Source organism: Clinocottus analis, unplaced genomic scaffold, assembly GCF_023055335.1.
Source record: "Clinocottus analis isolate CAN_PGR_092001 unplaced genomic scaffold, fCliAna1.0.p SCAF_22, whole genome shotgun sequence".
NCBI lineage: Eukaryota > Metazoa > Chordata > Actinopteri > Perciformes > Cottidae > Clinocottus > Clinocottus analis.
Window position 1 is genome coordinate 9,670,468 of NW_027175954.1, and position 8,900 is coordinate 9,679,367.

The 8,900-nt window shown below is 38.9% G+C and overlaps 1 pseudogene; it reads right to left on the reverse strand.

Annotated features, from left to right (window-relative positions):
- Positions 1-5,741: 5,741 nt before the first annotated feature.
- Positions 5,742-6,689, reverse strand: LOC137793340 (uncharacterized; annotated as a pseudogene).
- Positions 6,690-8,900: the final 2,211 nt, after the last annotated feature.

Consider the following 8,900-nt stretch of genomic DNA (forward strand, 5'->3'; position numbering starts at 1 on the left):
GTAGTTAACACTTTAAATGTACCATGCACTTTGTGTGATACACTGAAGAGGCCTATGGCACTGTTACAATCTTCGACTAAAATGGAGTGTGCTGTTGGGACTTTAACTTGTGGCATTCAAATCTTAGCTGCGTGTGATATTTGGTTCAAACCATAGGACTGGTGCCTCATTCGACGAGAGCCACGGGAACCCGAGGGAGTCCCTGGGACACAGCCATGATGTCACCAAGGCTGTTTCGACTGGCACGTAGCTCCATCACTTTGCTGAAAGGAGGTCTATAACAACGTTTGTAACATTTGAGTAAAAACCTGGTTATTAGTCCTAAATTCGTTGCTTAAACAACAGACTTCTCTTGTTGTAACAAACACACTTGGACCGTGAAGGAGAAGTGGATAACTCGCCCTGTGCACTTCCACTTCAACCTGAAGAAGGAATTCCAGGATTCTTCACTTCAACATTCAAGTGAGCGTGTTATGGTCCTTGATGCTAGACTGGAGAACAAGTATCAAGGAACACACACTGTTGACGTGTTATTGTGTATGTGGCGGTCCCGTTCATTGTTGTGAAACATCAAATTAGTGCTGCTGCTGTAGTAGTGTTGTTCCACATGGCAGAGCTTTGTGTTTAAATACACCACCACGAGTAAACTAGACTTTATTAGTGAAAGAGATTACTGTTTTGAGTGCATTCTTTTTCTTCTCCTTTCTTTTCAAACACTCAGGGACACACACTCACACACATATATGGTTGCTCTTTGTTTTGAGTCTTGGATGGCGTATGAGACTACATCCACTATCTTTCTTCTTTTTCTCTTCATACATACTCTCTCTCTCACACACACACACACACACACACACACACACACATATATATATATATATATATATATATATATTTTCCCAGTATGGATTTTTGATCAGTATGGTAAGAGTGTAAGAGATAAATACATATATAAATACAATTGTTTTATATTTTAAACATCAGTTTTCTGTGATTATTTTGCATGTGTGTTGTGATAATAGCTGGTTGTTATAATCTGTGTCCTGACCCTTCACTGTCCATTCTGGATGTGAAGTAGTACTTTGACTATTGACATTATGAACAGCAATTTTGAGACTTAATCCATGGTTCCATGGTCCCTGGTGCCCCGTAATGTTCATACTTGCTAATAACCAAACACTCTTCTGCCACCAGTGACAATATAAGATTGTTGATTAATGTCATTTAAAAACCCACCACACAGATTTATATGTCTGCTAATATACAAGAGGGTTTGGGGAGTGGATTCCTTCCGGTATTAAAGCCGCCTGACACAATGCCAGCTGATGCCGATTGGAACTGTATCTGTGAGATCAACTTTCCTATGCAGAGAAAAACACAGGGTCTGGTACATATTGCCTATCACTTAAGTGTCTTATCTTGTAACTGATCGTAATCTCACAGAAATAGCAAAATATTCAGTACATCTGCAGATATTTCTTTAAAAAATTAAGTTCATAACAATAAAGTTTTGTTTTCTTCTTTTCAATAGAGTGTTAAATTACCCAATTCTCTCTCTCTCTCTCTCTCTCTCTCTCTCTCTCTCTCTCTCTCTCTCTCTCTCTCTCTCCCTCTCTCTCTCTCTCTCTCTCTCTCTCTCTCTCTCTCTCTCTCTCTCTCTCTCTCCTCTTTTTACATGATATTAAAGAGACATCAAAATGGGAGAACTACAAATGTCTGGTGTGTCGTGTGTCTAAGGTACTGATTTGGACTGGGCTTACTTTTATGGTAGGGTTTACTGCTCATAATTTAATCCCAGTCCGCCCAATATGTTTTCCTTTAAGTATGCACTGAGCAGCAGCAGATTATTGATACAACTCTCTGCGTGAGACTGATCTGTATTCATAACGTGTTTTCCTTAATTCACTAAAGCTTATGTCCATAGTATCGTATAAATATTTCACACTTTTCTCTGCTTGTTAGTGGCCACTGTTGAGTGGTGTAAGTCATTCAGTCAGACTGCTCTGTTTGGCGGTAACACTTGTTTGGTTGTCCTTGCTACACGTTACATAATAAAGAAAAAAAAATGCTTTCGTGGATCTCCGCTCCTGAGACTAGTTCTGTTTTCTTTCACAACTACAGTAATTGTATGGAAGGTAAATCATTGTTACGTACAATTTTGAGACATGCTAGCTATAATTGTGCACAAACATTCATGGTTCTCAGTTTGATGATCTCCTGATGGTTCCTCGAGCACAATCATCAGTTCAATCAAGAGAGACAGTGAGTGATTTGTAGTTAATATTTAGTATGCCAGATAATGCGTCATGTGTTACATGGGTTTTATTTGGTGCTTGAGCTCCACAAGGAGATTGAGACCGCGTTGTGTTTGCCTTGAGCAGCAATTATAATGCTAAACATTATAATTAGGGTTGGGTACTGAGAACGTGTGACACAACGCAGATTTCAGTGCTTCCTTTTGGTGCCTGAGCTGATTTAAATACTTTTTTTTTTTACACTACTCTGTAATGTTACACGGTATACCGATACTAAAAGGTAGCGCGGTACCCGTACATTAAAAACGATAGGATTTTGCAGATTTTTAGTATCGATGCTTTATTAAAATAGCGCAGATCAGAGCGCAGTCACTGCTCTGCTCCCTCTCATGTTGATGCATGTAGCGGGGCTCAAGGAGGCGGGGCTTCCAGCACGCACACATGCAGCGCGCTCACAGAGTGATCGCTGGGGAGACATGACAGAGTTTGTTTGTGGAGTTCCGATGCACACAGTCCCTATCAGGCCACCTAATGCTTGTGTCTGTGCCTTAAAAAAAAACATATATATATATATATATATATATATATATATATATATATATATATATATATATATATATATATATATATATATATATTCTCTATCATAGTTTGAAGTTTAAGTGAGCAGGTTAGCATACTGATGTTAGCATTTAGCTGTGTGTAACTTTAGCACTTCTGTGCTAAAGTGCAGCAGAACAGCATGGCTGTTGACTTAGTTTAGTGTTGTTGATTTTGTGATACTGACCTGAATATCTGTTGATGACTTCTGAAATTTAACACAATTTGAAAGTTTGCAACTGAGCAAAACCATCCAGGACTTAGTTTGGTGTACCTCAGTACATACAGGGAAGCATCAAGGAGATTATATTCCAATAAAAATTCAAATTGATCTAACCTCATATATTTCAACTTCCATTTAAATTAATGTGTGATTCATTCTGCTCTCTGCTCCTAAAGTCATAAAGTCCTAATCATATTCCAGGGATAAAAAAGAGTGTGACTGATTGATACAGTATGACAATTTTCTTAATTTTCATTTGCTCTCTAACTCACTTCTATGGCTTATCTTCCATCACTAATGCTGACAAACGGAGGCAGGGGTATACATACAACCACCAAATATGGACATACATAACACACACTGATCAGATTTCCTTTTTTTAATTAGGAGGCAAAGCTGCCTCTTCCTCCTTGTTTTTTTTTTTGTTTTGTCTCACGTCGCCTCCACTTGCGACTCTTGGCAATCTGTTCATTGTGCCATGATATTAGGTGATTAAAAATCACCATATTGGAAGGTGAGAAGCGGAGAATGAAAAGGCACAAATAAGAGAAAAAAATGATGTGGTTGTTCACCAGCGGAATACAAAACTTGCCTAACGCATCTGTTCTGCTATTGATATTCTAAAAAGCTTCCATGTGGTGAAAAAGCGTCTATAAAATAAAGAAAAACAAGTAATAACAACCCCCAAGACTAAGCCCAAGCTACCGGTTCTATTACTGGTAGCTACTTAGTCAGCTTGGGAATTAGCATTTCTCCAGCGTGAAGTAGCGATAACAAAACCCACCCACAATACGCACATAACAATAGTGATTCAAAGGATATCAATAGCCTGACTTTCATGCTAAACTAAGGGATGTGATGTGTGTAAATTGATATAGCAGATATTTTTTTGTAATTACATATTTTTAAAATCAGATTTGCACCATTTACAGATATGGTGTGACATTGTTTTTTCCAACTCACCTTCAGTCTGACTTATTGGAATTAGTGACCTGCTGCAGCTAGCGTTGATGGAAGTGTAGAGGTACTGTATGTGCTCTTGCTCTACGTTTGTTTTTCTGAGAGATCGCTTCACATAACAGCATTGTTATTGTTTCTATTGTTAATATTATAATATTAATAGTGCAACGTTAAGAAACAGAACAGACTCAGATGAAGTACAACAGTTGCAGTAAGAGTTAGTTTAATCAAGTGCTGTGGCAGGTTAAACGAGAGAAGCTGTCTTTGTGCTATCATACATTCCAAATACATTCAGAAAGCATGGAATCTCACATTTATACTAGGGGGCTTAAAATATCTACCACATATGACTTTGTAATGTGCTTATAATAGTCTAGTGAACTGCTTACCATATTTATTTGGGTTCTTTTCAAACATGATAAAAAATGAAATAAATAACTACGGAAATTCTCTCTATGTTTTAGTTAGAAAACAGAATGTATCTGTTTCCTCAAGCCGGCTGCATAGGGCTGTTTGAGTCTAGTCTGAGCCAAATATTGTCAACACACCAGGGTATTTTAAAGTCCAAAAGTCAACATTTATTGCAAAAAGATGATATGTAACAACTTCCTAAACTCCCAATCTTACAATATATGCAGCTTTAATCCATTTCTAGCTTTATATTTATTTAGATTTATACTGCGGTCAAAAACATTTTTACTCTTCCATTCATCGCGCTGAAAGGATACCCCTAACAGCAATCACAATATTCTGAAAATGAATTATGTTCATTAAAGGAGTAAAAAAAGACCAATTGAATTAAATGAATAACTTTATTGAAATTAAGGATTTTTTCAGTATGTCCCCATTAAATATGACAAGAAATTCAAAGTTTCATCTCAATAAAATTTTATATATAATTTTTTTTTCAGAAAATATGCCATTCAGTACAACCCACTGATTCACTTTTTGTGAACCAGCGAGAAGCAATTTTTTAGCAGGGTTAAATCTGCATCGAGCATGGAACAATATTGAACAGAGCGGCCTTGAGTGGCTTTGAGTATGAAGAACAAACAGCTCCATGAGTGAGTTGCAGATATTCTCACTGCTCCATTCCACTTACATGCACCTTGGACCTGTCAGCATCTTCAGTTTATTTTCAATTCAGTTTATGTTGTATAGCCCAAAATCACAAATACAAGATTTGCCTCGGAGGGCTTTACAATCTGTACACATAACATCCCTGTCCCAGAACCTCACATCGGATCAAGAAAAACTCCCCTAAATAAAGACAGTAAAACCCTTTCACAGGGAAAAGGGGAAGAAACTTAAGGGAGAGCAACAAAGGAGGATCCCTCTCCCAGGATGGACAGAAGCAATAGATGTCATGTGACCAGAATGAGCAACGTAACAAAGTTGCAGCACATTACATGAATATGACAAAAACATTCATATAATGAGCGGTAGGCATGGACCACGATCCAGATAGCCACAGTCCATAGTAGCATGCAGGCCCAGTTCCAGACAGCCATGCTCCATGGGGGGGGGGGGGGGGGGGACAATAATTTATCCAGAAGGAAAGAAGAAAGAGAAGAAAGGAGAAGAAAGATGAGAAAACAAAGAAAGAAGAGGAAAGGGAATCCAGTGTATCCTAAGATGCCCCCAGCATTTTATGCCTATAGCAGCATATCTAGGGGCTGGAGCAGGGCTAACCTGAGCCAGCCCTAACTATAAGCTCTGTCAAAGAAGAAAGTTTTAAGTCTACGCTTAAATGAAGTGACCGTGTCTGCCCCCCTGACTGAAAGTGGAAGCTTATTCCACAGAAGAGGAGCTTGATAACTGAAGGCTCTAGCCCCCAACCTATTTTTTAAGACTCTGGGAACCACAAGTAACCCTGCATTCAATGAACGTAACTCTCTAGTGGGGTAATATGGCACTATAAGCGCCTTAAGATATAATGGTGCATTACCAGTTAAGGCTTTATAGGTGAGGAGAGGAATTTTAAATATAATTCTAAATCTTACAGGAAGTCAGTAGAGAGCAGCTAATACAGGAGTAATATGATCTCTCTTTCTAGTCCTCGTTAGTACACGAGCTGCAGCATTTTGTATCAACTGGAGAGACCCAAGGGCCGTGCCAGAGCAGCCTGATAATAAGGAGTTACAGTAATCTAGTCTTTGAGTAACAAATGCATGGATTAGCAATTCTGCATCATTTTGAGAGAGGTTATGTCTGATTTTTTAAATATTACAGAAGTGAAAAAAGGCAATTCTTGAAATGTGTTTTATATGTGGATTAAAGGACAAGTCCTAGTCAAATAAAACTCTAAGATTCCTTACGGTGGTGGTGGATGCCAAAGCAATGTCATCCAGAGAAACTAGATCATTAGATAATTGATTTCTGAGGTGTTCTGGGCCGAGTAAAATAACTTCGGTCTTATCAGAGTTCAGCAGCAGAAAGTTACAGGTCATCCAGATCTTTAAGTCTTTAAGACACGTCTGAAGTTAAGGAACTAGGTGGATTTCATCTGGCTTAATTGATAGATATAATTAAGTATCATCAGCATAGCAGTGAAAATTGATTAAATATGTTCTAATAATATTCCCAGGAAGCAGGAAGCATATACAAGGTAAATAGAATTGGTCCACGTACAGAACCTTGAGGAACCCCATAACGGACGGCAGTGGTCATTGAGGCTTCATTATTCACATAAACAAACTGAGATCGATCTGATGAATATGACTTGAACCAACTTAATGCTGTACCTCTAATACCAAATCAACTGCTCTAATCTCTGTAATAAAATTTCATGATCAATGGTGTCAAACGCAGCACTAAGGTCTAACAGGATAAGTAGATAAGTCCCCTATCTGATGCAACTAAAAGGTCATTAGTAATTGTCACTAGTGCTGTCTCTGTGCTATGGTGCTTTCTAAATCCTGACCGAAACTTCTCAAATAAACTGTTAGAATGTAAAAAGTCACACAACTGATTTGCGACTACCTTCTCCAGTATCTTAGAGAGAAAGGGAAGGTTAGAAATAGGTCTGTACTTAGCCAACACAGAAATTGTGGGTGGGCTTTTTAAGGAGAGGTTTAATTACAGCTACTTTAAAAGACTGTCTTACATAACCCGTTAGTAAAGACCCATTAATAATATCTAATAGAGAGGTGCTAATTAAAGACAAAACTTCTTTAAGCAGTTTCGTCGGAACAGGGTCCTGGAGACAGGTAGAGGATTTAGAAGTAGAAACCATTGAAGACAATTTGTGGAGGCTAATGGGAGAAAATCTTTTCAAACACACATCAGGGCCCACAGCCACCTCCATGTCCACCACACCTGAGGATGGACCGGCAATAGTCAAGGCCATGAGAAAATCAATCCTGCCTCTAATATTCAGAATCTTATCATTGAAAAAAATCATAAAATCATTACTACTAAGCTCTGTAGGAATACATGGATCGACAGAGCTATGACTCAACCAACCTGGCCACAGTGCTAAAGAGAAACCTCGGGTTATTCTTACTTTTTTTTTTCTTGTGAAGAGCAACTGGCTATGGGCGATGTACTATATGCTATGCAATATGGGCTATGTTATATGTGCTTTGGCCTATAGGTTATGTGCTATGTGCTGTGAGCTATGGGCTATGTGCTAATGGCTATGCGTTATGGGCTATGGGATTTGGGATTTGGGCTATGTGCTATGTGCTACGTGCTATGTGCTACGGGCTATGGGCTATGTGCGTGTGACGCGACGCAGAGTGGCAACTGTTTGTTCAAAACTACAATGGAGTTTACCACAGAAGATGCAATAGTGTCAGTTATATTAAAACTGGAGTATTGTTTCATTGAACAAGGAGCCAAGACAACACTTCAGGCTTTTCTCGAAGGAAAAGATGTTCTCGCTCCTCTCCTGACCAACTTCTGCAGGAGTTTAATTGACAGATGGTTTGTACAATCTAATGCCTGTCCTTTTACGATGATGGCGTTTCAGATGGCTTTGTGTAATAAAATCCCTGGCGGTCAGTTAGTTAAAAAAAATTAAACATTAAATGACACAAAGAAGGCAAATAATGAAGAAAAACAAGAGGTGACAACAAAATCTAAATAGAAGCAAAAGTAAACTTGTTCGTCTTGTTCGTGTGGAGGGGGTGTTGTATTAAATTAACAAAAAGAACAAAGACAGTGTGATGGAAATATGCCTGTTCCTCTGACAGCCATGTTCCCATGACAACTATTGTTCTGGGTGACATAGGCGGAGACATACTCACAACACTTATTGGAGTCGCAAGGATACATATAAACACACGCACATGCACACATGTGCTATATACACGTACGATCCCTCCCTCACAGCTTGGCTCTCCACTTTTTGCACCCAAAAGTATTTCAGTCCTCCCTTACAGCCCTTCTCACCCTCCTTTCGTGTTTGTTCTTCTCTTTCAACTTGGGGGGGTTGTCGTTTCTAGAATTCCCCCAAGTCAAATGACAACCAACATCTAGGCCTTTGTGTTGTTTCAAAAAGCTTATGTCGCATAAAAGGCCTCCTTCTGTCTCTTAGTTCTCCCCTTCATGCCCTTTTTTGTGAGTTGTTCACTTTCTTTGTTTCTTTGTTTCTTTCTGTTTTCTTTCTTGTTATTCAGCACAGCAAACATTGAAAAGGATTTAATCGACAAGAGCTGCTCAATCCGCCAACAAATCAGCTCATTTGTCTGTTTTGTGACTTTGGCCTGAGTCCTTTTTCGCAGCCGCCTGCTTCAAGCTCAACTTGGTACTTTTCTAAAGCCCATCTCTGAGACCCTCTCACACATAAAGATACACACACCTTTCATAAACACCTTGCAGGCAGATGAGAGAGAGTTTATAAAGTCAGTGATCTGCTA